This window comes from Pelobates fuscus, chromosome 3 (assembly GCF_036172605.1).
Source record: "Pelobates fuscus isolate aPelFus1 chromosome 3, aPelFus1.pri, whole genome shotgun sequence".
NCBI classification, from domain to species: Eukaryota; Metazoa; Chordata; class Amphibia; order Anura; family Pelobatidae; genus Pelobates; species Pelobates fuscus.
In genome coordinates, this window is record NC_086319.1 from 394,313,482 (window position 1) to 394,336,913 (window position 23,432).

The 23,432-nt window shown below is 42.5% G+C and overlaps 18 non-coding genes across 18 annotated transcripts; all 18 read left to right on the top strand.

Moving 5' to 3' along the window:
• Positions 1 to 7,537: 7,537 nt before the first annotated feature.
• Positions 7,538 to 7,610, top strand: TRNAR-ACG (transfer RNA arginine (anticodon ACG)). Its single transcript has one exon. It is a non-coding gene; the product is annotated as a tRNA-Arg (tRNA).
• A 1,540-nt stretch (positions 7,611 to 9,150) lies between these two features.
• TRNAC-ACA (transfer RNA cysteine (anticodon ACA)) lies at positions 9,151 to 9,223 on the top strand. Its single transcript has one exon. It is a non-coding gene; the product is annotated as a tRNA-Cys (tRNA).
• Positions 9,224 to 9,231: 8 nt separating this feature from the next.
• On the top strand, positions 9,232 to 9,303 carry TRNAH-GUG (transfer RNA histidin (anticodon GUG)). Its single transcript has one exon. It is a non-coding gene; the product is annotated as a tRNA-His (tRNA).
• A 1,479-nt stretch (positions 9,304 to 10,782) lies between these two features.
• On the top strand, positions 10,783 to 10,855 carry TRNAR-ACG (transfer RNA arginine (anticodon ACG)). The gene has a single exon. It is a non-coding gene; the product is annotated as a tRNA-Arg (tRNA).
• A 992-nt stretch (positions 10,856 to 11,847) lies between these two features.
• TRNAR-ACG (transfer RNA arginine (anticodon ACG)) lies at positions 11,848 to 11,920 on the top strand. Its single transcript has one exon. It is a non-coding gene; the product is annotated as a tRNA-Arg (tRNA).
• A 1,559-nt stretch (positions 11,921 to 13,479) lies between these two features.
• On the top strand, positions 13,480 to 13,552 carry TRNAR-ACG (transfer RNA arginine (anticodon ACG)). The gene has a single exon. It is a non-coding gene; the product is annotated as a tRNA-Arg (tRNA).
• An 8-nt stretch (positions 13,553 to 13,560) lies between these two features.
• TRNAH-GUG (transfer RNA histidin (anticodon GUG)) lies at positions 13,561 to 13,632 on the top strand. Its single transcript has one exon. It is a non-coding gene; the product is annotated as a tRNA-His (tRNA).
• Positions 13,633 to 15,111: 1,479 nt separating this feature from the next.
• On the top strand, positions 15,112 to 15,184 carry TRNAR-ACG (transfer RNA arginine (anticodon ACG)). The gene has a single exon. It is a non-coding gene; the product is annotated as a tRNA-Arg (tRNA).
• An 8-nt stretch (positions 15,185 to 15,192) lies between these two features.
• On the top strand, positions 15,193 to 15,264 carry TRNAH-GUG (transfer RNA histidin (anticodon GUG)). The gene has a single exon. It is a non-coding gene; the product is annotated as a tRNA-His (tRNA).
• Positions 15,265 to 16,743: 1,479 nt separating this feature from the next.
• TRNAR-ACG (transfer RNA arginine (anticodon ACG)) lies at positions 16,744 to 16,816 on the top strand. Its single transcript has one exon. It is a non-coding gene; the product is annotated as a tRNA-Arg (tRNA).
• A 1,552-nt stretch (positions 16,817 to 18,368) lies between these two features.
• On the top strand, positions 18,369 to 18,441 carry TRNAR-ACG (transfer RNA arginine (anticodon ACG)). The gene has a single exon. It is a non-coding gene; the product is annotated as a tRNA-Arg (tRNA).
• An 8-nt stretch (positions 18,442 to 18,449) lies between these two features.
• On the top strand, positions 18,450 to 18,521 carry TRNAH-GUG (transfer RNA histidin (anticodon GUG)). Its single transcript has one exon. It is a non-coding gene; the product is annotated as a tRNA-His (tRNA).
• Positions 18,522 to 20,000: 1,479 nt separating this feature from the next.
• TRNAR-ACG (transfer RNA arginine (anticodon ACG)) lies at positions 20,001 to 20,073 on the top strand. Its single transcript has one exon. It is a non-coding gene; the product is annotated as a tRNA-Arg (tRNA).
• An 8-nt stretch (positions 20,074 to 20,081) lies between these two features.
• Positions 20,082 to 20,153, top strand: TRNAH-GUG (transfer RNA histidin (anticodon GUG)). Its single transcript has one exon. It is a non-coding gene; the product is annotated as a tRNA-His (tRNA).
• A 1,479-nt stretch (positions 20,154 to 21,632) lies between these two features.
• On the top strand, positions 21,633 to 21,705 carry TRNAR-ACG (transfer RNA arginine (anticodon ACG)). Its single transcript has one exon. It is a non-coding gene; the product is annotated as a tRNA-Arg (tRNA).
• Positions 21,706 to 21,713: 8 nt separating this feature from the next.
• TRNAH-GUG (transfer RNA histidin (anticodon GUG)) lies at positions 21,714 to 21,785 on the top strand. The gene has a single exon. It is a non-coding gene; the product is annotated as a tRNA-His (tRNA).
• Positions 21,786 to 23,263: 1,478 nt separating this feature from the next.
• TRNAR-ACG (transfer RNA arginine (anticodon ACG)) lies at positions 23,264 to 23,336 on the top strand. Its single transcript has one exon. It is a non-coding gene; the product is annotated as a tRNA-Arg (tRNA).
• An 8-nt stretch (positions 23,337 to 23,344) lies between these two features.
• Positions 23,345 to 23,416, top strand: TRNAH-GUG (transfer RNA histidin (anticodon GUG)). Its single transcript has one exon. It is a non-coding gene; the product is annotated as a tRNA-His (tRNA).
• Positions 23,417 to 23,432: the final 16 nt, after the last annotated feature.

The window sequence follows — 23,432 nt, forward strand, 5'->3', positions numbered from 1 at the left end:
ACCTGTGCCAGCGTGCTTTGACAGTTGCCACTCATATCTTGTGTCTCTATAGCGTGCTTTTACAACCAAAATTTTGTTTCCACTGTAATAGAAGAGCAGTTGCCTGCCTGCCAGCTTCTGTGTGAGGTTCAGATTGGATACTGTGCCTACTTGCCCAGTGCCACCACTCATATCTGTTTTAACAATTGGTTAAGCTTTAGATTTTAAAGAAATCATTTTTTTTCACTGTAATAGAAGATCAGTTAGTTGTCTGCAAGCGTCTGGGTGTCAGGCCTACTTCAGCGTGTGCTCTGCAGACCTGTGCCAGCGTGCTTTGACAGTTGCCAATCATATCTGGTGTCTCTTTAGCGTGCTTTTACAAAGAAAAAAGGTTTCCAGTGTAAGCTAATAGCAGACAGTCAGTGTCCTTCAAGCGGCTCTGTCAGGCCTTCCTTCAGCGTGTGCCCTGCACAACCCTGCCAGCGTGCTTTGACAGTTGCAACTCATATCTTGTGTCTCTATAGCGTGCTTTTACAACCAAAATTTTGTTTCCACTGTAATAGAAGAGCAGTTGCCTGCCTGCCAGCTTCTGTGTAAGGTTCACATTGGATTCTGTACCCACTAGCCCAGTGCCACGACTCATATCTGTTTTAACAATTGGTTAAGCTTTACATTTAAAATAATTTTTTTTTTCACTGTAATAGAAGATCAGTTAGTTGTCTGCAAGCATCTGGGTGTCAGGCCTACTTCAGCGTGTGCTCTGCAGACCTGTGCCAGCGTGCTTTGACAGTTGCCAATAATATCTGGTGTCTCTATAGCGTGCTTTTACAACCAAAATTTTGTTTCCACTGTAATAGAAGAGCAGTTGCCTGCCTGCCAGCTTCTGTGTGAGGTTCACATTGGATACTGTGCCTACTTGCCCAGTGCCACCACTCATATCTGTTTTAACAATTGGTTAAGCTTTACATATAAAATAAATAATTTGTTTTCACTGTAATAGAAGAGCAGTTGCCTGCCTGCCAGCTTCTGTGTCAGGTTGGATGCCTTGCCCATTTGCACAGTCAGTGCCAACACTCATATCTGTTTTAACAATAGATTAATAGAAGATCAGTTAGTGGTCTGCAAGCGTCTGGGTGTCAGGCCTACTTCAGCGTGTGCTCTGTAGACCTGTTCCAGCGTGCTTTGACAGTTGCCAATCATATTTGGTGTCTCTATAGCGTGCTTTTAAAACCAAAATTTGTTTTTCACTGTTATAGATTGAATAGCAGTTACTTGTCTTCAAGCGGGTGTCTCAGGCCTACAGTGTGTGCTCTGCAGAACTGTTCCAGTGCACATTGCCAATCATATCTGGTGTCTCTATAGCCTGCTTTTAAAACCAAAATTTGTTTTTCACTGTCTTCAAGCGGCTCTGTCAGTCCTTCCTTCAGCGTGTGCTCTGCAGAACTGTTCCAGTGCACATTGCCAATCATATCTGGTCTCACAGTAGCTTGCACGCATAGTACCACTAATCCCCAAAAAAATGACAGGCAGAGGCAGGCCACCCCGCAGGGGCCGTCGTGGTCGTGGTGCTGTGATTCCCTTTTGCCCTAGAATAATGCCCAGTTTTCAGAAGCCACGTACCCTGAACTTGAAAAGTTCTGAGGACTTAGTTGACTGGCTAACACAGGACACCCAATCTTGTACAGCCTCCGCTCGGAACCTTGACGCACCATCCTCCTCCAGCTTAGCTTCAGGCACCTCTCAAGATAGCACTCACCCGCCTGCCGCCACCACCAAAACTAGCACCACAGCCGCTTTACTTGGTATGTCAGAGGAGTTATTCACACACCCGTTTGAAGAAATGAGTGATGCGCAACCATTATTGCTAGAGGATGTAGATAACAGGGATATGTCTCAGGCAGGCAGCATTAAACACATGGAGGTACGGTGTGATGATGATGATGTTGTACCCACTGCTGCTTCCTTTTCTGAGTTGTCAGATACAAGCGAAGCGGTTGATGATGACGATGCGTCCATGGATGTCACGTGGGTGCCCGCTCGGCAAGAAGAAGAACAGGGCGAAAGTTCAGATGGGGAGACAGAGAGGAGGAGGAGGAGACGAGTTGGAAGCAGGGGGGGTCGTCGCAAGGAGCTAGTGGCACAGTCAGACAGCATGCATCGGCACCCGGGGTCAGCCCGACAGCACGCCAATCAACGCATGCTGTGTCCACCACCAGAATGCCGTCATTGCAGAGCTCAGCAGTGTGGCATTTTTTTTGTGTGTCTGCCTCTGACAACAGCGATGCCATTTGCAACCTGTACCAAAGGAAACTGAGTCGTGGGAGGTCCAACACCCACCTAGGTACAACTGCTTTGCGTAGGCACATGATCTCACATCACAAACGCCTATGGGATCAACACATGAGTACAAGCAGCACGCCTACTCTAAGCCGCCATCCTCCTCCTGGTCCAGCATCTTCAGCCACGTCAACCACTGCTGTCCTTCTTGCCCCCTCTCAACCATCCGCCACTCCGTCTCCCGCCTTGAGCAGTTCCCGCTCATCTGCCCACAGTCATGTGTCTGTCAAGGACATGTTTGAGCGTAAGAAGCCAATGTCACCAAGTCACCCCCTTGCCCAGCGTCTGACAGCTGGCTTGTCCGAACTATTAGCCCGCCAGCTTTTACCATACAATCTGGTTGAGTCTGAGGCGTTCAAAAAATTTGTAGCTATTGGGACACCGCAGTGGAAGGTACCCTGCCGGAATTTCTTTTCACAAAAGGCAATCCCCAACTTGTACTCGATTGTGCAAAAGGAAGTCATGGCATGTCTGGCACACAGTGTTGGGGCAAGGGTCCATCTGACCACTGATACCTGGTCTGCAAAGCATGGTCAGGGCAGGTATATCACCTACACTGCGCATTGGGTAAACCTGCTGACGGCTGACAAGCAAGGAATGCGTGGCATTGCAGAGGAGTTGGTGACACCGCCACGAATTGCAGGCAGTCCTGCTGCCACCTCCTCTACTCCTCCTACTCCATCCTCTTCCATAACCTCCTCGGCTGAGTCCTCTTGTGCCGCTGCTTCTTGCTCCACATCAACGGCACCCCCCCAGCTCCCCAGGTACTATTCCACATCCCGGATACGGCAGTGTCACGCCGTCTTGGGTTTGACTTGCTTGAAAGCAGAGAGTCACACCGGACAAGCACTCCTGTCCGCCCTGAACGCACAGGTGGAAAAGTGGCTGACTCCGCAGCAACTGGATATCGGCAAAGTGGTGTGTGACAACAGAAAAAATTTGATAGCGGCATTGAAGTTGGGCAAGTTGACACATGTGCCGTGCATGGCACATATGTGTAATCTGATCGTACAACGCTTTGTGCATAAGTACACAGGCTTACAGGGCGTCCTGAAGCAGGCCAGGAAGGTGTGTGGCCATTTCAGGCGTTCCTACACGGCCATGGCTCACTTTGCCGATATCCAGCGGCGAAACAACATGCCAGTGAGGCGCTGGATTCGCGACAGCCCTACACGTTGGAATTCAACACTCCTAATGTTCGACCGCCTGCTCCAACAAGAAAAAGCTGTTAATGAATATTTGTATGACCGGGGTGCTAGGACAGCCTCTGGGGAGCTGTGAATTTTTTTGCCACGTTACTGGACGCTCATGCGCAATGCCTGTAGGCTCATGCGTCCTTTTGAGGAGGTGACAAACCTAGTCAGTCGCAACGAAGGCACCATCAGCGACATCATACCATTTGTTTTCTTCATGGAGCGTGCCCTGCGAAGAGTGCTGGATCAGGCTGTAGATGAGCGTGAAGAGGAAGAGGAAGAGTTGTGGTCACCATCACCACCAGAAACAGCCTTATCAGCATCGCTTGCTGGACCTGCGGCAACGCTGGAAGAGGATTGTGAGGAAGAGGAGTCAGAGGAGGATTGTAGCTTTGAGGAGGAGGAGGAGGAGCAAGACCAAACACAACAGGCATCCCAGGGTGCTCGTTGTCACCTATCTGGTACCCGTGGTGTTGTACGTGGCTGGGGGGAAGAACATACCTTCAATGACATCAGTGAGGAGGAGGAACGGGAAATGAGTAGCTCGGCATCCAACCTTGTGCAAATGGGGTCTTTCATGCTGTCCTGCCTGTTGAGGGACCCTCGTATCAAAAGGCTGAAGGAGAACGACCTGTACTGGGTGTCCACACTACTAGACCCCCGGTATAAGCAGAAAGTGGCGGAAATGTTACCCAATTACAACAAGTCGGAAAGGATGCAGCATTTGCTAAATAAATTAAAAAGTATGCTTTACACAGCGTATAAGGGTGATGTCACAGCACAACGGGAATCTAACAGGGGGAGAGGTGGAAGTCATCCTCCTCCTCCCACGACCACGCCGGCAAGGACAGGACGCTTTAAAGACGTGTTGTTGATGGAGGACATGCGGACCTTTTTAAGTCCTATGCATCGCCACAGCCCTTCGGGATCCACCCTCAGAGAGCGACTCGACCGACAGGTAGCAGACTACCTCGCCTTAACTGCAGATATCGACACTCTGAGGAGCGATGAACCCCTTGACTACTGGGTGTGCAGGCTTGACCTGTGGCCTGAGCTATCCCAATTTGCGAAAGAACTTCTGGCCTGCCCCGCTTCAAGTGTCCTGTCAGAAAGGACCTTCAGTGCAGCAGGAGGTATTGTCACTGAGAAGAGAAGTCGCCTAGGTCAAAAAAGTCTAGATTACCTCACCTTTATTAAGATGAATGAGGGATGGATCCCGAAGGGACTGACACTGGGCGATACATTCGCTTAAAAAAGGCCTGATGAGATGAGCTGCCTTGGGCTAAAAATGGTCCACACGCTGCTGTATTTTAGCTCTGAATGACGTTTGACTTGCGTGACTTATCCGCCACCAACTAGGGTTCAAGCCGCCATGTTTTAGGGCACTTTCTGCCTGTGAAACAAACATCAATTTTTCTGGCCGCTGCTACAGCAGCGGCTGCAACAATACCAAATTTTTCAGGCATGTGTACATGCCTAATTTTTAGGCCCACTGGTGCAGCACTGTGGCTTCAAAAACCAAACCAAAAATTAAAATCCTCCAAGATGGCACCAATATACCAGTGGTCTAAGCATCTTCCCACCTTGGCCTAAAAAGGGGAGGTGATTCAACAATTAAAAATCTCTGCCATTTACACGTCCACTGATAGGAGACGCGGAAGGTATTAAACTGATATGAACAATACTCCACTCCTATCAGTAGGTCCGTCCCAATGTGATTTATGCCCCCCACCCACCCGCAGGGATGGGGGCCGGGGGGGAGGAAAGTAGGCCCCCCCATTGTGATTTATGCCCCCCACCCACTGCGCAGGGGTGGGGGCCGAGGGGTGGAGGACAGTGGGTCACCCCATTGTGATTTATGGCCCCCACCCACCGCGCAGGGGTTGGGGAGGACAGTAGCTCCCCCCAGTGTGTATCTATTCTGCTCTGTGTCAGTGTGTATCATGGTCTCTGTGGACGGTGAACAGTCTCTATTCTGCTCTGTGTCAGTGTGTATCATGGTCTCTGTGGACAGGGAACAGTCTCTATTCTGCTCTGTGTCAGTGTGTATCAGGGGTTTTGAGGACAGGTGTCAATCCATATCTGCCAAGTGACCCGATGTAGGGGGAACAGTCTCTATTCTGCTCTGTGTCAGTGTGTATCAGGGATCATTAGGATAGGTGTCAATCCATATCTGCCAAGTGACCCTATGTAGGGGGAACAGTCCCTATTCTGCTCTGTGTCAGTGTGTATCAGGGGTTTTGAGGACAGGTGTCAATCCATATCTGCCAAGTGACCCTATGCAGGGGGAACAGTCTCTATTCTGCTCTGTGTCAGTGTGTATCATGGTCTCTGTGGACGGTGAACAGTCTCTATTCTGCTCTGTGTCAGTGTGTATCATGGTCTCTGTGGACAGGGAACAGTCTCTATTCTGCTCTGTGTCAGTGTGTATCAGGGGTTTTGAGGACAGGTGTCAATCCATATCTGCCAAGTGACCCTATGTAGGGGGAACAGTCCCTATTCTGCTCTATGTCAGTGTGTATCAGAGGTTTTGAGGACAGGTGTCAATCCATATCTGCCAAGTGACCCTATGTAGGGGGAACAGTCTCTATTCTGCTCTGTGTCAGTGTGAATCAGGGATCATTAGGATAGGTGTCAATCCATATCTGCCAAGTGACCCTATGTAGGGGGAACAGTCCCTATTCTGCTCTGTGTCAGTGTGTATCAGGGGTTTTGAGGACAGGTGTCAATCCATATCTGCCAAGTGACCCTATGTAGGGGGAACAGTCTCTATTCTGCTCTGTGCCAGTGTGTATCATGGTCTCTGTGGACAGTGAACAGTCTCTATTCTGCTCTGTGTCAGTGTGTATCATGGTCTCTGTGGACAGGGAACAGTCTCTATTCTGCTCTGTGTCAGTGTGTATCAGGGGTTTTGAGGACAGGTGTCAATCCATATCTGCCAAGTGACCCTATGTAGGGGGAACAGTCCCTATTCTGCTCTGTGTCAGTGTGTATCAGGGGTTTTGAGGACAGGTGTCAATCCATATCTGCCAAGTGACCCTATGTAGGGGGAACAGTCTCTATTCTGCTCTGTGTCAGTGTGTATCATGGTCTCTGTGGACGGTGAACAGTCTCTATTCTGCTCTGTGTCAGTGTGTATCATGGTCTCTGTGGACAGGGAACAGTCTCTATTCTGCTCTGTGTCAGTGTGTATCAGGGGTTTTGAGGACAGGTGTCAATCCATATCTGCCAAGTGACCCTATGTAGGGGGAACAGTCCCTATTCTGCTCTGTGTCAGTGTGTATCAGGGGTTTTGAGGACAGGTGTCAATCCATATCTGCCAAGTGACCCTATGTAGGGGGAACAGTCTCTATTCTGCTCTGTGTCAGTGTGTATCAGGGCTGGGCTTTGAGGACAGGTGTCAATGTTAGGTGATTTCTGCCCTTTATGGATTAAAAGCAGACTCTGCATCAACTGTGCAATTTTCCATGGGAGTTTTGCCATGGATCCCCCTCTGGCATGCCACAGTCCAGGTGTTAGTCCCCTTGAAACAACTTTTCCATCACTATTGTGGCCAGAAAGAGTCCCTGTTGTTTTTAAAATTCGCCTGCCCATTGAAGTCAATGGCGGTTCGCGCGGTTCGCCGGTTCGCGAACATTTGCGGAAGTTCGCGTTCGCCGTTCGCGAACCGAAAATTTCGGGTTCGCGACAACACTAATTGTGAAGATCATCTCAGAGATTGTTTTGTGAGCTCTTTTAGCAGTTATTGTGCAATTGCTTATTTTTGTTTGTTTAATAAAGTACATCTAAGTTGAATTAGTTCAATTCCAGCTCTGCGGAATTTGTTGGTGCCATATAAGTAGTTAAGGAAGTTTTAAGGCAAGGTTTAACTTTTAATGATCAGATAAAATGAATAAACAACTTTGCAAAAAACGTATTTTGTATCTCAATTTAGTTTTATAATGGACGTCTTTTTCTGTTGAGGCAGATCCTATTGACTGAGGTTGGGGCTGCTGTCTCCAAGCATGGGGCCGCTGTCTCCAAGCATGGGGCCAGTGGCGCAATGGATAACGCGTCTGACTACGGATCAGAAGATTGTAGGTTCGACTCCTACCTGGCTCGGCCGTTGTGCCGTGATCGTATAGTGGCCGCAGCAACCCCAGTTCGAATCCGGGTCACGGCATCTCCATTTTCCTTCTCTTCCGCGCTAAGTACATTTTGACCCCATTCACAACAGATGCAGATGACAGGACGCTAAGTACATTTTGACCCCATTCACAACAGATGCAGATGACAGGACGCAATTACCCGGGATAATGTACAGACCCACAGCCCCAGGTCTGGGGGGGAGAATGCATCCTTAGCTTGGCTGGCATTTCCACCCATTTAAACGCTCTAAGAATGCACATCATGGCCGCATCCATCTCCTTCCATCCCTCACTCTCGTTCAGCGTAAACATAAATGAGAGGGAGTCCATTTTGGTAGTATCTGTTAAAAGCTGTTATTATTTGTCCGACTAGTTTAAAAAGGACAACATTCTTTGCAATGCATTGTAGGTATTCAAATTAGGCTCACACCCACATGACATTTTTCTAAATGCATGCCTTGTCCAACTGCAGAACCCTGCAACTGTTAACCATGTGAGTGTCAGAGTTAAACAATAGCTACAATGCAAACAGTGTAAATAGTGCCAAATATCTAACATTGCACTAAATCACAACAAAGTGTTAATTCTTGGCACCCCTTTAAAAGTCTAAATAAATTGTAAACGCCACTGCAATATAACAACCATGATTTAATACATAGAACAATGTGATTATCCTAGTAAAAAACACAATAACAAACTTTTGAACTCTAAAGTAAAAATAGAAAAAGATATAATAGTGGAGACAACTTACTAACACAGCCCAAAAATCTAATAAAGCTGTAAAGCATCTAGAGGCATTGGCAACTCACATGAACCAGAGCCCACAATCTGGCTCTGGAATAAAAGCATTGGACTCTTAAATAGGTGACTCCCTCTCCTCTTCTTATTTATAGGTATCAGATCCACCTTTTCCCTAGACACAGACTTCCGGCAGATCATATATGTACATATAATATATACATACAATAAAACAGGAAAAATGTGTACAGTGTAAAACCTTAATAAAATTATACCATAGAGAATTACACTTGTGTACAGGAGTCTTGAAATTCAGCTCACAGAAATGCCTCTGGTGTCTGCCTGCCTAGAGACAACCCTACCCGCATAGTGCTTCCAAATTTTGGTATATAATATGACTCAAGAATCCAACTTGGAACAATCTCTGAAACACATTTCCTCCTTAAAAAAAAGCTTCCTCAGTTAAATTGTGAAACGCATCTCAGAGATTGTTTTGTGAGCTCTTTTAGCAGTTATTGTGCAATTGCTTATTTTTGTTTGTTTAATAAAGTACATCTAAGTTGAATTAGTTCAATTCCAGCTCTGCGGAATTTGTTGGTGCCATATAAGTAGTTAAGGAAGTTTTAAGGCAAGGTTTAACTTTTAATGATAAGATAAAATAAATAAACAACTTTGCAAAAAACGTATTTTGTATCTCAATTTAGTTTTATAATGGACATCTTTTTCTGTTGAGGCAGATCCTATTGACTGAGGTTGGGGCTGCTGTCTCCAAGCATGGGCCAGTGGCGCAATGGATAACGCGTCTGACTACAGATCAGAAGATTGTAGGTTCGACTCCTACCTGGCTCGGCCGTTGTGCCGTGATTGTATAGTGGTTAGTACTCTGCGTTGTGGCCGCAGCAACCCTGGTTCGAATCCGGGTCACGGCATCTCCATTTTCCTTCTCTTCCGCGCTAAGTACATTTTGACCCCATTCACAACAGATGCAGATGACAGGACGCTAAGTACATTTTGACCCCATTCACAACAGATGCAGATGACAGGACGCAATTACCCGGGATAATGTACAGACCCACAGCCCCAGGTCTGGGGGGGCGAATGCATCCTTAGCTTGGCTGGCATTTCCACCCATTTAAACGCTCTAAGAATGCACATCATGGCCGCATCCATCTCCTTCCATCCCTCACTCTCGTTCAGCGTAAACATAAATGAGAGGGAGTCCATTTTGGTAGTATCTGTTAAAAGCTGTTATTATTTGTCCGACTAGTTTAAAAAGGACAACATTCTTTGCAATGCATTGTAGGTATTCAAATTAGGCTCACACCCACATGACATTTTTCTAAATGCATGCCTTGTCCAACTGCAGAACCCTGCAACTGTTAACCATGTGAGTGTCAGAGTTAAACAATATCTACAATGCAAACAGTGTAAATAGTGCCAAATATCTAACATTGCACTAAATCACAACAAAGTGTTAATTCTTGGCACCCCTTTAAAAGTCTAAATAAATTGTAAACGCCACTGCAATATAACAACCATGATTTAATACATAGAACAATGTGATTATCCTAGTAAAAAACACAATAACAAACTTTTGAACTCTAAAGTAAAAATAGAAAAAGATATAATAGTGGAGACAACTTACTAACACAGCCCAAAAATCTAATAAAGCTGTAAAGCATCTAGAGGCATTGGAAACTCACATGAACCAGAGCCCACAATCTGGCTCTGGAATAAAAGCATTGGACTCTTAAATAGGTGACTCCCTCTCCTCTTCTTATTTATAGGTATCAGATCCACCTTTTCCCTAGACACAGACTTCCGGCAGATCATATATGTACATATAATATATACATACAATAAAACAGGAAAAATGTGTACAGTGTAAAACCTTAATAAAATTATACCATAGAGAATTACAATTGTGGACAGGAGTCTTGAAATTCAGCTCACAGAAATGCCTCTGGTGTCTGCCTGCCTTGAGACAACCCTACCCGCATAGTGCTTCCAAATTTTGGTATATAATATGACTCAAGAATCCAACTTGGAACAATCTCTGAAACACATTTCCTCCTTAAAAAAAAGCTTCCTCAGTTAAATTGTGAAACGCATCTCAGAGATTGTTTTGTGAGCTCTTTTAGCAGTTATTGTGCAATTGCTTATTTTTGTTTGTTTAATAAAGTACATCTAAGTTGAATTAGTTCAATTCCAGCTCTGCGGAATTTGTTGGTGCCATATAAGTAGTTAAGGAAGTTTTAAGGCAAGGTTTAACTTTTAATGATAAGATAAAATAAATAAACAACTTTGCAAAAAACTTATATTGTATCTCAATTTAGTTTTATAATGGACATCTTTTTCTGTTGAGGCAGATCCTATTGACTGAGGTTGGGGCTGCTGTCTCCAAGCATGGGCCAGTGGCGCAATGGATAACGCGTCTGACTACGGATCAGAAGATTGTAGGTTCGACTCCTACCTGGCTCGGCCGTTGTGCCGTGTTCGTATAGTACTCTGCGTTGTGGCCGCAGCAACCCCGGTTGAATCCGGGTCACGGCATCTCCATTTTCCTTCTCTTCCGCGCTAAGTACATTTTGACCCCATTCACAACAGATGCAGATGACAGGACGCTAAGTACATTTTGACCCCATTCACAACAGATGCAGATGACAGGACGCAATTACCCGGGATAATGTACAGACCCACAGCCCCAGGTCTGGGGGGGAGAATGCATCCTTAGCTTGGCTGGCATTCCCACCCATTTAAACGCTCTAAGAATGCACATCATGGCCGCGTCCATCTCCTTCCATCCCTCACTCTCGTTCAGCGTAAACATAAATGAGAGGGAGTCCTGGTGGTAGTATCTGTTAAAAGCTGTTATTATTTGTCCGACTAGTTTAAAAAGGACAACATTCTTTGCAATGCATTGTAGGTATTCAAATTAGGCTCACACCCACATGACATTTTTCTAAATGCATGCCTTGTCCAATTGCAGAACCCTGCAACTGTTAACCATGTGAGTGTCAGAATGGCTCTGGTGTCTGCCTGCCTAGAGACAACCCAACCCGCATAGTGCTTCCAAATTTTGGTATATAATATGACTCAAGAATCCAACTTGGAACAATCTCTGAAACACATTTCCTCCTTTAAAAAAAGCTTCCTCAGTTAAATTGTGAAACGCATCTCAGAGATTGTTTTGTGAGCTCTTTTAGCAGTTATTGTGCAATTGCTTATTTTTGTTTGTTTAATAAAGTACATCTAAGTTGAATTAGTTCAATTCCAGCTCTGCGGAATTTGTTGGTGCCATATAAGTAGTTAAGGAAGTTTTAAGGCAAGGTTTAACTTTTAATGATAAGATAAAATAAATAAACAACTTTGCAAAAAACTTATTTTGTATCTCAATTTAGTTTTATAATGGACATCTTTTTCTGTTGAGGCAGATCCTATTGACTGAGGTTGGGGCTGCTGTCTCCAAGTATGGGCCAGTGGCGCAATGGATAACGCGTCTGACTACGGATCAGAAGATTGTAGGTTCGACTCCTACCTGGCTCGGCCGTTGTGCCGTGATCGTATAGTGGTTAGTACTCTGTGTTGTGGCCGCAGCAACCCTGGTTTGAATCCGGGTCACGGCATCTCCATTTTCCTTCTCTTCCGCGCTAAGTACATTTTGACCCCATTCACAACAGATGCAGATGACAGGACGCTAAGTACATTTTGACCCCATTCACAACAGATGCAGATGACAGGACGCAATTACCCGGGATAATGTACAGACCCACAGCCCCAGGTCTGGGGGGGAGAATGCATCCTTAGCTTGGCTGGCATTTCCACCCATTTAAACGCTCTAAGAATGCACATCATGGCCGCATCCATCTCCTTCCATCCCTCACTCTCGTTCAGCGTAAACATAAATGAGAGGGAGTCCATTTTGGTAGTATCTGTTAAAAGCTGTTATTATTTGTCCGACTAGTTTAAAAAGGACAACATTCTTTGCAATGCATTGTAGGTATTCAAATTAGGCTCACACCCACATGACATTTTTCTAAATGCATGCCTTGTCCAACTGCAGAACACTGCAACTGTTAACCATGTGAGTGTCAGAATTAAAAAATATCTCAAATGCAAACAGTGTAAATAGTGCCAAATATCTAACATTGCACTAAATCACAACAAAGTGTTAATTTTTGGCACCCCTTTAAAAGTCTAAATAAATTGTAAACGCCACTGCAATATAACAACCATGATTTAATACATAGAACAATGTGATTATCCTAGTAAAAAACACAATAACAAACTTTTGAACTCTAAAGTAAAAATAGAAAAAGATATAATAGTGGAGACAACTTACTAACACAGCCCAAAAATCTAATAAAGCTGTAAAGCATCTAGAGGCATTGGCAACTCACATGAACCAGAGCCCACAATCTGGCTCTGGAATAAAAGCATTGGACTCTTAAATAGGTGACTCCCTCTCCTCTTCTTATTTATAGGTATCAGATCCACCTTTTCCCTAGACACAGACTTCCGGCAGATCATATATGTACATATAATATATACATACAATAAAACAGGAAAAATGTGTACAGTGTAAAACCTTAATAAAATTATACCATAGAGAATTACACTTGTGTACAGGAGTCTTGAAATTCAGCTCACAGAAATGCCTCTGGTGTCTGCCTGCCTAGAGACAACCCTACCCGCATAGTGCTTCCAAATTTTGGTATATAATATGACTCAAGAATCCAACTTGGAACAATCTCTGAAACACATTTCCTCCTTAAAAAAAAGCTTCCTCAGTTAAATTGTGAAAAGCATCTCAGAGATTGTTTTGTGAGCTCTTTTAGCAGTTATTGTGCAATTGCTTATTTTTGTTTGTTTAATAAAGTACATCTAAGTTGAATTAGTTCAATTCCAGCTCTGCGGAATTTGTTGGTGCCATATAAGTAGTTCAGGAAGTTTTAAGGCAAGGTTTAACTTTTAATGATAAGATAAAATAAATAAACAACTTTGCAAAAAACTTATATTGTATCTCAATTTAGTTTTATAATGGACATCTTTTTCTGTTGAGGCAGATCCTATTGACTGAGGTTGGGGCTGCTGTCTCCAAGCATGGGCCAGTGGCGCAATGGATAACGCGTCTGACTACGGATCAGAAGATTGTAGGTTCGACTCCTACCTGGCTCGGCCGTTGTGCTGTGATCGTATAGTGGTTAGTACTCTGTGTTGTGGCCGCAGCAACCCCGGTTCGAATCCGGGTCACGGCATCTCCATTTTCCTTCTCTTCCGCGCTAAGTACATTTTGACCCCATTCACAACAGATGCAGATGACAGGACGCTAAGTACATTTTGACCCCATTCACAACAGATGCAGATGACAGGACGCAATTACCCGGGATAATGTACAGACCCACAGCCCCAGGTCTTGGGGGGAGAATGCATCCTTAGCTTGGCTGGCATTTCCACCCATTTAAACGCTCTAAGAATGCACATCATGGCCGCATCCATCTCCTTCCATCCCTCACTCTCGTTCAGCGTAAACATAAATGAGAGGGAGTCCATTTTGGTAGTATCTGTTAAAAGCTGTTATTATTTGTCCGACTAGTTTAAAAAGGACAACATTCTTTGCAATGCATTGTAGGTATTCAAATTAGGCTCACACCCACATGACATTTTTCTAAATGCATGCCTTGTCCAACTGCAGAACCCTGCAACTGTTAACCATGTGAGTGTCAGAGTTAAACAATATCTAAAATGCAAACAGTGTAAATAGTGCCAAATATCTAACATTGCACTAAATCACAACAAAGTGTTAATTCTTGGCACCCCTTTAAAAGTCTAAATAAATTGTAAACGCCACTGCAATATAACAACCATGATTTAATACATAGAACAATGTGATTATCCTAGTAAAAAACACAATAACAAACTTTTGAACTCTAAAGTAAAAATAGAAAAAGATATAATAGTGGAGACAACTTACTAACACAGCCCAAAAATCTAATAAAGCTGTAAAGCATCTAGAGGCATTGGCAACTCACATGAACCAGAGCCCACAATCTGGCTCTGGAATAAAAGCATTGGACTCTTAAATAGGTGACTCCCTCTCCTCTTCTTATTTATAGGTATCAGATCCACCTTTTCCCTAGACACAGACTTCCGGCAGATCATATATGTACATATAATATATACATACAATAAAACAGGAAAAATGTGTACAGTGTAAAACCTTAATAAAATTATACCATAGAGAATTACACTTGTGTACAGGAGTCTTGAAATTCAGCTCAAAGAAATGCCTCTGGTGTCTGCCTGCCTAGAGACAACCCTACCCGCATAGTACTTCCAAATTTTGGTATATAATATGACTCAAGAATCCAACTTGGAACAATCTCTGAAACACATTTCCTCCTTTGAAAAAAGCTTCCTCAGTTAAATTGTGAAACGCATCTCAGAGATTGTTTTGTGAGCTCTTTTAGCAGTTATTGTGCAATTGCTTATTTTTGTTTGTTTAATAAAGTACATCTAAGTTGAATAAGTTCAATTCCAGCTCTGCGGAATTTGTTGGTGCCATATAAGTAGTTAAGGAAGTTTTAAGGCAAGGTTTAACTTTTAATGATAAGATAAAATAAATAAACAACTTTGCAAAAAACTTATTTTGTATCTCAATTTAGTTTTATAATGGACATCTTTTTCTGTTGAGGCAGATCCTATTGACTGAGGTTGGGGCTGCTGTCTCCAAGTATGGGCCAGTGGCGCAATGGATAACGCGTCTGACTACGGATCAGAAGATTGTAGGTTCGACTCCTACCTGGCTCGGCCGTTGTGCCGTGATCGTATAGTGGTTAGTACTCTGCGTTGTGGCCGCAGCAACCCCGGTTCGAATCCGGGTCACGGCATCTCCATTTTCCTTCTCTTCCGCGCTAAGTACATTTTGACCCCATTCACAACAGATGCAGATGACAGGACGCTAAGTACATTTTGACCCCATTCACAACAGATGCAGATGACAGGACGCAATTACCCGGGATAATGTACAGACCCACAGCCCCAGGTCTGGGGGGGAGAATGCATCCTTAGCTTGGCTGGCATTTCCACCCATTTAAACGCTCTAAGAATGCACATCATGGCCGCATCCATCTCCTTCCATCCCTCACTCTCGTTCAGCGTAAACATAAATGAGAGGGAGTCCATTTTGGTAGTATCTGTTAAAAGCTGTTATTATTTGTCCGACTAGTTTAAAAAGGACAACATTCTTTGCAATGCATTGTAGGTATTCAAATTAGGCTCACACCCACATGACATTTTTCTAAATGCATGCCTTGTCCAATTGCAGAACCCTGCAACTGTTAACCATGTGAGTGTCAGAGTTAAACAATATCTACAATGCAAACAGTGTAAATAGTGCCAAATATCTAACATTGCACTAAATCACAACAAAGTGTTAATTCTTGGTACCCCTTTAAAAGTCTAAATAAATTGTAAACGCCACTGCAATATAACAACCATGATTTAATACATAGAACAATGTGATTATCCTAGTAAAAAACACAATAACAAACTTTTGAACTCTAAAGTAAAAATAGAAAAAGATATAATAGTGGAGACAACTTACTAACACAGCCCAAAAATCTAATAAAGCTGTAAAGCATCTAGAGGCATTGGCAACTCACATGAACCAGAGCCCACAATCTGGCTCTGGAATAAATACATTGGACTCTTAAATAGGTGACTCCCTCTCCTCTTCTTATTTATAGGTATCAGATCCACCTTTTCCCTAGACACAGACTTCCGGCAGATCATATATGTACATATAATATATACATACAATAAAACAGGAAAAATGTGTACAGTGTAAAACCTTAATAAAATTATACCATAGAGAATTACACTTGTGTACAGGAGTCTTGAAATTCAGCTCAAAGAAATGCCTCTGGTGTCTGCCTGCCTAGAGACAACCCTACCCGCATAGTACTTCCAAATTTTGGTATATAATATGACTCAAGAATCCAACTTGGAACAATCTCTGAAACACATTTCCTCCTTTGAAAAAAGCTTCCTCAGTTAAATTGTGAAACGCATCTCAGAGATTGTTTTGTGAGCTCTTTTAGCAGTTATTGTGCAATTGCTTATTTTTGTTTGTTTAATAAAGTACATCTAAGTTGAATAAGTTCAATTCCAGCTCTGCGGAATTTGTTGGTGCCATATAAGTAGTTAAGGAAGTTTTAAGGCAAGGTTTAACTTTTAATGATAAGATAAAATAAATAAACAACTTTGCAAAAAACTTATTTTGTATCTCAATTTAGTTTTATAATGGACGTCTTTTTCTGTTGAGGCAGATCCTATTGACTGAGGTTGGGGCTGCTGTCTCCAAGTATGGGCCAGTGGCGCAATGGATAACGCGTCTGACTACGGATCAGAAGATTGTAGGTTCGACTCCTACCTGGCTCGGCCGTTGTGCCGTGAGTGGTTAGTACTCTGCGTTGTGGCCGCAGCAACCCCGGTTCGAATCCGGGTCACGGCATCTCCATTTTCCTTCTCTTCCGCGCTAAGTACATTTTGACCCCATTCACAACAGATGCAGATGACAGGACGCTAAGTACATTTTGACCCCATTCACAACAGATGCAGATGACAGGACGCAATTACCCGGGATAATGTACAGACCCACAGCCCCAGGTCTGGGGGGGAGAATGCATCCTTAGCTTGGCTGGCATTTCCACCCATTTAAACGCTCTAAGAATGCACATCATGGCCGCATCCATCTCCTTCCATCCCTCACTCTCGTTCAGCGTAAACATAAATGAGAGGGAGTCCATTTTGGTAGTATCTGTTAAAAGCTGTTATTATTTGTCCGACTAGTTTAAAAAGGACAACATTCTTTGCAATGCATTGTAGGTATTCAAATTAGGCTCACACCCACATGACATTTTTCTAAATGCATGCCTTGTCCAACTGCAGAACCCTGCAACTGTTAACCATGTGAGTGTCAGAGTTAAACAATATCTACAATGCAAACAGTGTAAATAGTGCCAAATATCTAACATTGCACTAAATCACAACAAAGTGTTAATTCTTGGCACCCCTTTAAAAGTCTAAATAAATTGTAAACGCCACTGCAATATAACAACCATGATTTAATACATAGAACAATGTGATTATCCTAGTAAAAAACACAATAACAAACTTTTGAACTCTAAAGTAAAAATGGAAAAAGATATAATAGTGGAGACAACTTACTAACACAGCCCAAAAATCTAATAAAGCTGTAAAGCATCTAGAGGCATTGGCAACTCACATGAACCAGAGCCCACAATCTGGCTCTGGAATAAAAGCATTGGACTCTTAAATAGGTGACTCCCTCTCCTCTTCTTATTTATAGGTATCAGATCCACCTTTTCCCTAGACACAGACGTCCGGCAGATCATATATGTACATATAATATATACATACAATAAAACAGGAAAAATGTGTACAGTGTAAAACCTTAATAAAATTATACCATAGAGAATTACACTTGTGTACAGGAGTCTTGAAATTCAGCTCACAGAAATGCCTCTGGTGTCTGCCTGCCTAGAGACAACCCTACCCGCATAGTGCTTCCAAATTTTGGTATATAATATGACTCAAGAATCCAACTTGGAACAATCTCTGAAACACATTTCCTCCTTAAAAAAAAGCTTCCTCAGTTAAATTGTGAAACGCATCTCAGAGATTGTTTTGTGAGCTCTTTTAGCAGTTATTGTGCAATTGCTTATTTTTGTTTGTTTAATAAAGTACATCTAAGTTGAATTAGTTCAATTCCAGCTCTGCGGAATTTGTTGGTGCCATATAAGTAGTTAAGGAAGTTTTAAGGCAAGGTTTAACTTTTAATGATAAGATAAAATAAATAAACAACTTTGCAAAAAACTTATTTTGTATCTCAATTTAGTTTTATAATGGACATCTTTTTCTGTTGAGGCAGATCCTATTGACTGAGGTTGGGGCTGCTGTCTCCAAGCATGGGCCAGTGGCGCAATGGATAACGCGTCTGACTACGGATCAGAAGATTGTAGGTTCGACTCCTACCTGGCTCGGCTGTTGTGCCGTGATCGTATAGTGGTTAGTACTCTGCGTTGTGGCCGCAGCAACCCCGGTTCGAATCCGGGTCACGGCATCTCCATTTTCCTTCTCTTCCGCGCTAAGTACATTTTGACCCCATTCACAACAGATGCAGATGACAGGACGCTAAGTACATTTTGACCCCATTCACAACAGATGCAGATGACAGGACGCAATTACCCGGGATAATGTACAGACCCACAGCCCCAGGTCTGGGGGGGAGAATGCATCCTTAGCTTGGCTGGCATTTCCACCCATTTAAACGCTCTAAGAATGCACATCATGGCCGCATCCATCTCCTTCCATCCCTCACTCTCGTTCAGCGTAAACATAAATGAGAGGGAGTCCATTTTGGTAGTATCTGTTAAAAGCTGTTATTATTTGTCCGACTAGTTTAAAAAGGACAACATTCTTTGCAATGCATTGTAGGTATTCAAATTAGGCTCACACCCACATGACATTTTTCTAAATGCATGCCTTGTCCAACTGCAGAACCCTGCAACTGTTAACCATGTGAGTGTCAGAGTTAAACAATATCTAAAATGCAAACAGTGTAAATAGTGCCAAATATCTAACATTGCACTAAATCACAACAAAGTGTTAATTCTTGGCACCCCTTTAAAAGTCTAAATAAATTGTAAACGCCACTGCAATATAACAACCATGATTTAATACATAGAACAATGTGATTATCCTAGTAAAAAACACAATAACAAACTTTTGAACTCTAAAGTAAAAATAGAAAAAGATATAATAGTGGAGACAACTTACTAACACAGCCCAAAAATCTAATAAAGCTGTAAAGCATCTAGAGGCATTGGCAACTCACATGAACCAGAGCCCACAATCTGGCTCTGGAATAAAAGCATTGGACTCTTAAATAGGTGACTCCCTCTCCTCTTCTTATTTATAGGTATCAGATCCACCTTTTCCCTAGACACAGACTTCCGGCAGATCATATATGTACATATAATATATACATACAATAAAACAGGAAAAATGTGTACAGTGTAAAACCTTAATAAAATTATACCATAGAGAATTACACTTGTGTACAGGAGTCTTGAAATTCAGCTCACAGAAATGCCTCTGGTGTCTGCCTGCCTAGAGACAACCCTACCCGCATAGTGCTTCCAAATTTTGGTATATAATATGACTCAAGAATCCAACTTGGAACAATCTCTGAAACACATTTCCTCCTTAAAAAAAAGCTTCCTCAGTTAAATTGTGAAACGCATCTCAGAGATTGTTTTGTGAGCTCTTTTAGCAGTTATTGTGCAATTGCTTATTTTTGTTTGTTTAATAAAGTACATCTAAGTTGAATTAGTTCAATTCCAGCTCTGCGGAATTTGTTGGTGCCATATAAGTAGTTCAGGAAGTTTTAAGGCAAGGTTTAACTTTTAATGATAAGATAAAATAAATAAACAACTTTGCAAAAAACTTATTTTGTATCTCAATTTAGTTTTATAATGGACATCTTTTTCTGTTGAGGCAGATCCTATTGACTGAGGTTGGGGCTGCTGTCTCCAAGCATGGGCCAGTGGCGCAATGGATAACGCGTCTGACTACGGATCAGAAGATTGTAGGTTCAACTCCTACCTGGCTCGGCCATTGTGCCGTGATCGTATAGTGGTTAGTACTCTGCGTTGTGGCCGCAGCAACCCCGGTTCGAATCCGGGTCACGGCATCTCCATTTTCCTTCTCTTCTGCGCTAAGTACATTTTGACCCCATTCAAAACAGATGCAGATGACAGGACGCTAAGTACATTTTGACCCCATTCACAACAGATGCAGATGACAGGACGCAATTACCCGGGATAATGTACAGACCCACAGCCCCAGGTCTGGGGGGGAGAATGCATCCTTAGCTTGGCTGGCATTTCCACCCATTTAAACGCTCTAAGAATGCACATCATGGCCGCATCCATCTCCTTCCATCCCTCACTCTCGTTCAGCGTAAACATAAATGAGAGGGAGTCCATTTTGGTAGTATCTGTTAAAAGCTGTTATTATTTGTCCGACTAGTTTAAAAAGGACAACATTCTTTGCAATGCATTGTAGGTATTCAAATTAGGCTCACACCCACATGACATTTTTCTAAATGCATGCCTTGTCCAACTGCAGAACCCTGCAACTGTTAACCATGTGAGTGTCAGAGTTAAACAATATCTAAAATGCAAACAGTGTAAATAGTGCCAAATATCTAACATTGCACTAAATCACAACAAAGTGTTAATTCTTGGCACCCCTTTAAAAGTCTAAATAAATTGTAAACGCCACTGCAATATAACAACCATGATTTAATACATAGAACAATGTGATTATCCTAGTAAAAAACACAATAACAAACTTTTGAACTCTAAAGTAAAAATAGAAAAAGATATAATAGTGGAAACAACTTACTAACACAGCCCAAAAATCTAATAAAGCTGTAAAGCATCTAGAGGCATTGGCAACTCACATGAACCAGAGCCCACAATCTGGCTCTGGAATAAAAGCATTGGACTCTTAAATAGGTGACTCCCTCTCCTCTTCTTATTTATAGGTATCAGATCCACCTTTTCCCTAGACACAGACTTCCGGCAGATCATATATGTACATATAATATATACATACAATAAAACAGGAAAAATGTGTACAGTGTAAAACCTTAATAAAATTATACCATAGAGAATTACACTTGTGTACAGGAGTCTTGAAATTCAGCTCACAGAAATGCCTCTGGTGTCTGCCTGCCTAGAGACAACCCTACCCGCATAGTGCTTCCAAATTTTGGTATATAATATGACTCAAGAATCCAACTTGGAACAATCTCTGAAACACATTTCCTCCTTAAAAAAAAGCTTCCTCAGTTAAATTGTGAAACGCATCTCAGAGATTGTTTTGTGAGCTCTTTTAGCAGTTATTGTGCAATTGCTTATTTTTGTTTGTTTAATAAAGTACATCTAAGTTGAATTAGTTCAATTCCAGCTCTGCGGAATTTGTTGGTGCCATATAAGTAGTTAAGGAAGTTTTAAGGCAAGGTTTAACTTTTAATGATAAGATAAAATAAATAAACAACTTTGCAAAAAACTTATTTTGTATCTCAATTTAGTTTTATAATGGACATCTTTTTCTGTTGAGGCAGATCCTATTGACTGAGGTTGGGGCTGCTGTCTCCAAGCATGGGCCAGTGGCGCAATGGATAACGCGTCTGACTACGGATCAGAAGATTGTAGGTTCGACTCCTACCTGGCTCGGCTGTTGTGCCGTGATCGTATAGTGGTTAGTACTCTGCGTTGTGGCCGCAGCAACCCCGGTTCGAATCCGGGTCACGGCATCTCCATTTTCCTTCTCTTCCGCGCTAAGTACATTTTGACCCCATTCACAACAGATGCAGATTACAGGACGCTAAGTACATTTTGACCCCATTCACAACAGATGCAGATGACAGGACGCAATTACCCGGGATAATGTACAGACCCACAGCCCCAGGTCTGGGGGGGAGAATGCATCCTTAGCTTGGCTGGCATTTCCACCCATTTAAACGCTCTAAGAATGCACATCATGGCCGCATCCATCTCCTTCCATCCCTCACTCTCGTTCAGCGTAAACATAAATGAGAGGGAGTCCATTTTGGTAGTATCTGTTAAAAGCTGTTATTATTTGTCCGACTAGTTTAAAAAGGACAACATTCTTTGCAATGCATTGTAGGTATTCAAATTAGGCTCACACCCACATGACATTTTTCTAAATGCATGCCTTGTCCAACTGCAGAACCCTGCAACTGTTAACCATGTGAGTGTCAGAGTTAAACAATATCTAAAATGCAAACAGTGTAAATAGTGCCAAATATCTAACATTGCACTAAATCACAACAAAGTGTTAATTCTTGGCACCCCTTTAAAAGTCTAAATAAATTGTAAACGCCACTGCAATATAACAACCATGATTTAATACATAGAACAATGTGATTATCCTAGTAAAAAACACAATAACAAACTTTTGAACTCTAAAGTAAAAATAGAAAAAGATATAATAGTGGAAACAACTTACTTACACAGCCCAAAAATCTAATAAAGCTGTAAAGCATCTAGAGGCATTGGCAACTCACATGAACCAGAGCCCACAATCTGGCTCTGGAATAAAAGCATTGGACTCTTAAATAGGTGACTCCCTCTCCTCTTCTTATTTATAGGTATCAGATCCACCTTTTCCCTAGACACAGACTTCCGGCAGATCATATATGTACATATAATATATACATACAATAAAACAGGAAAAATGTGTACAGTGTAAAACCTTAATAAAATTATACCATAGAGAATTACACTTGTGTACAGGAGTCTTGAAATTCAGCTCACAGAAATGCCTCTGGTGTCTGCCTGCCTAGAGACACCCAACCCGCATAGTGCTTCCAAATTTTGGTATATAATATGACTCAAGAATCCAACTTGGAACAATCTCTGAAACACATTTCCTCCTTTAAAAAAAGCTTCCTCAGTTAAATTGTGAAACGCATCTCAGAGATTGTTTTGTGAGCTCTTTTAGCAGTTATTGTGCAATTGCTTATTTTTGTTTGTTTAATAAAGTACATCTAAGTTGAATTAGTTCAATTCCAGCTCTGCGGAATTTGTTGGTGCCATATAAGTAGTTAAGGAAGTTTTAAGGCAAGGTTTAACTTTTAATGATAAGATAAAATAAATAAACAACTTTGCAAAAAACTTATTTTGTATCTCAATTTAGTTTTATAATGGACATCTTTTTCTGTTGAGGCAGATCCTATTGACTGAGGTTGGGGCTGCTGTCTCCAAGCATGGGCCAGTGGCGCAATGGATAACGCGTCTGACTACGGATCAGAAGATTGTAGGTTCGACTCCTACCTGGCTCGGCCGTTGTGCCGTGATCGTATAGTGGTTAGTACTCTGCGTTGTGGCCGCAGCAACCCCGGTTCGAATCCGGGTCACGGCATCTCCATTTTCCTTCT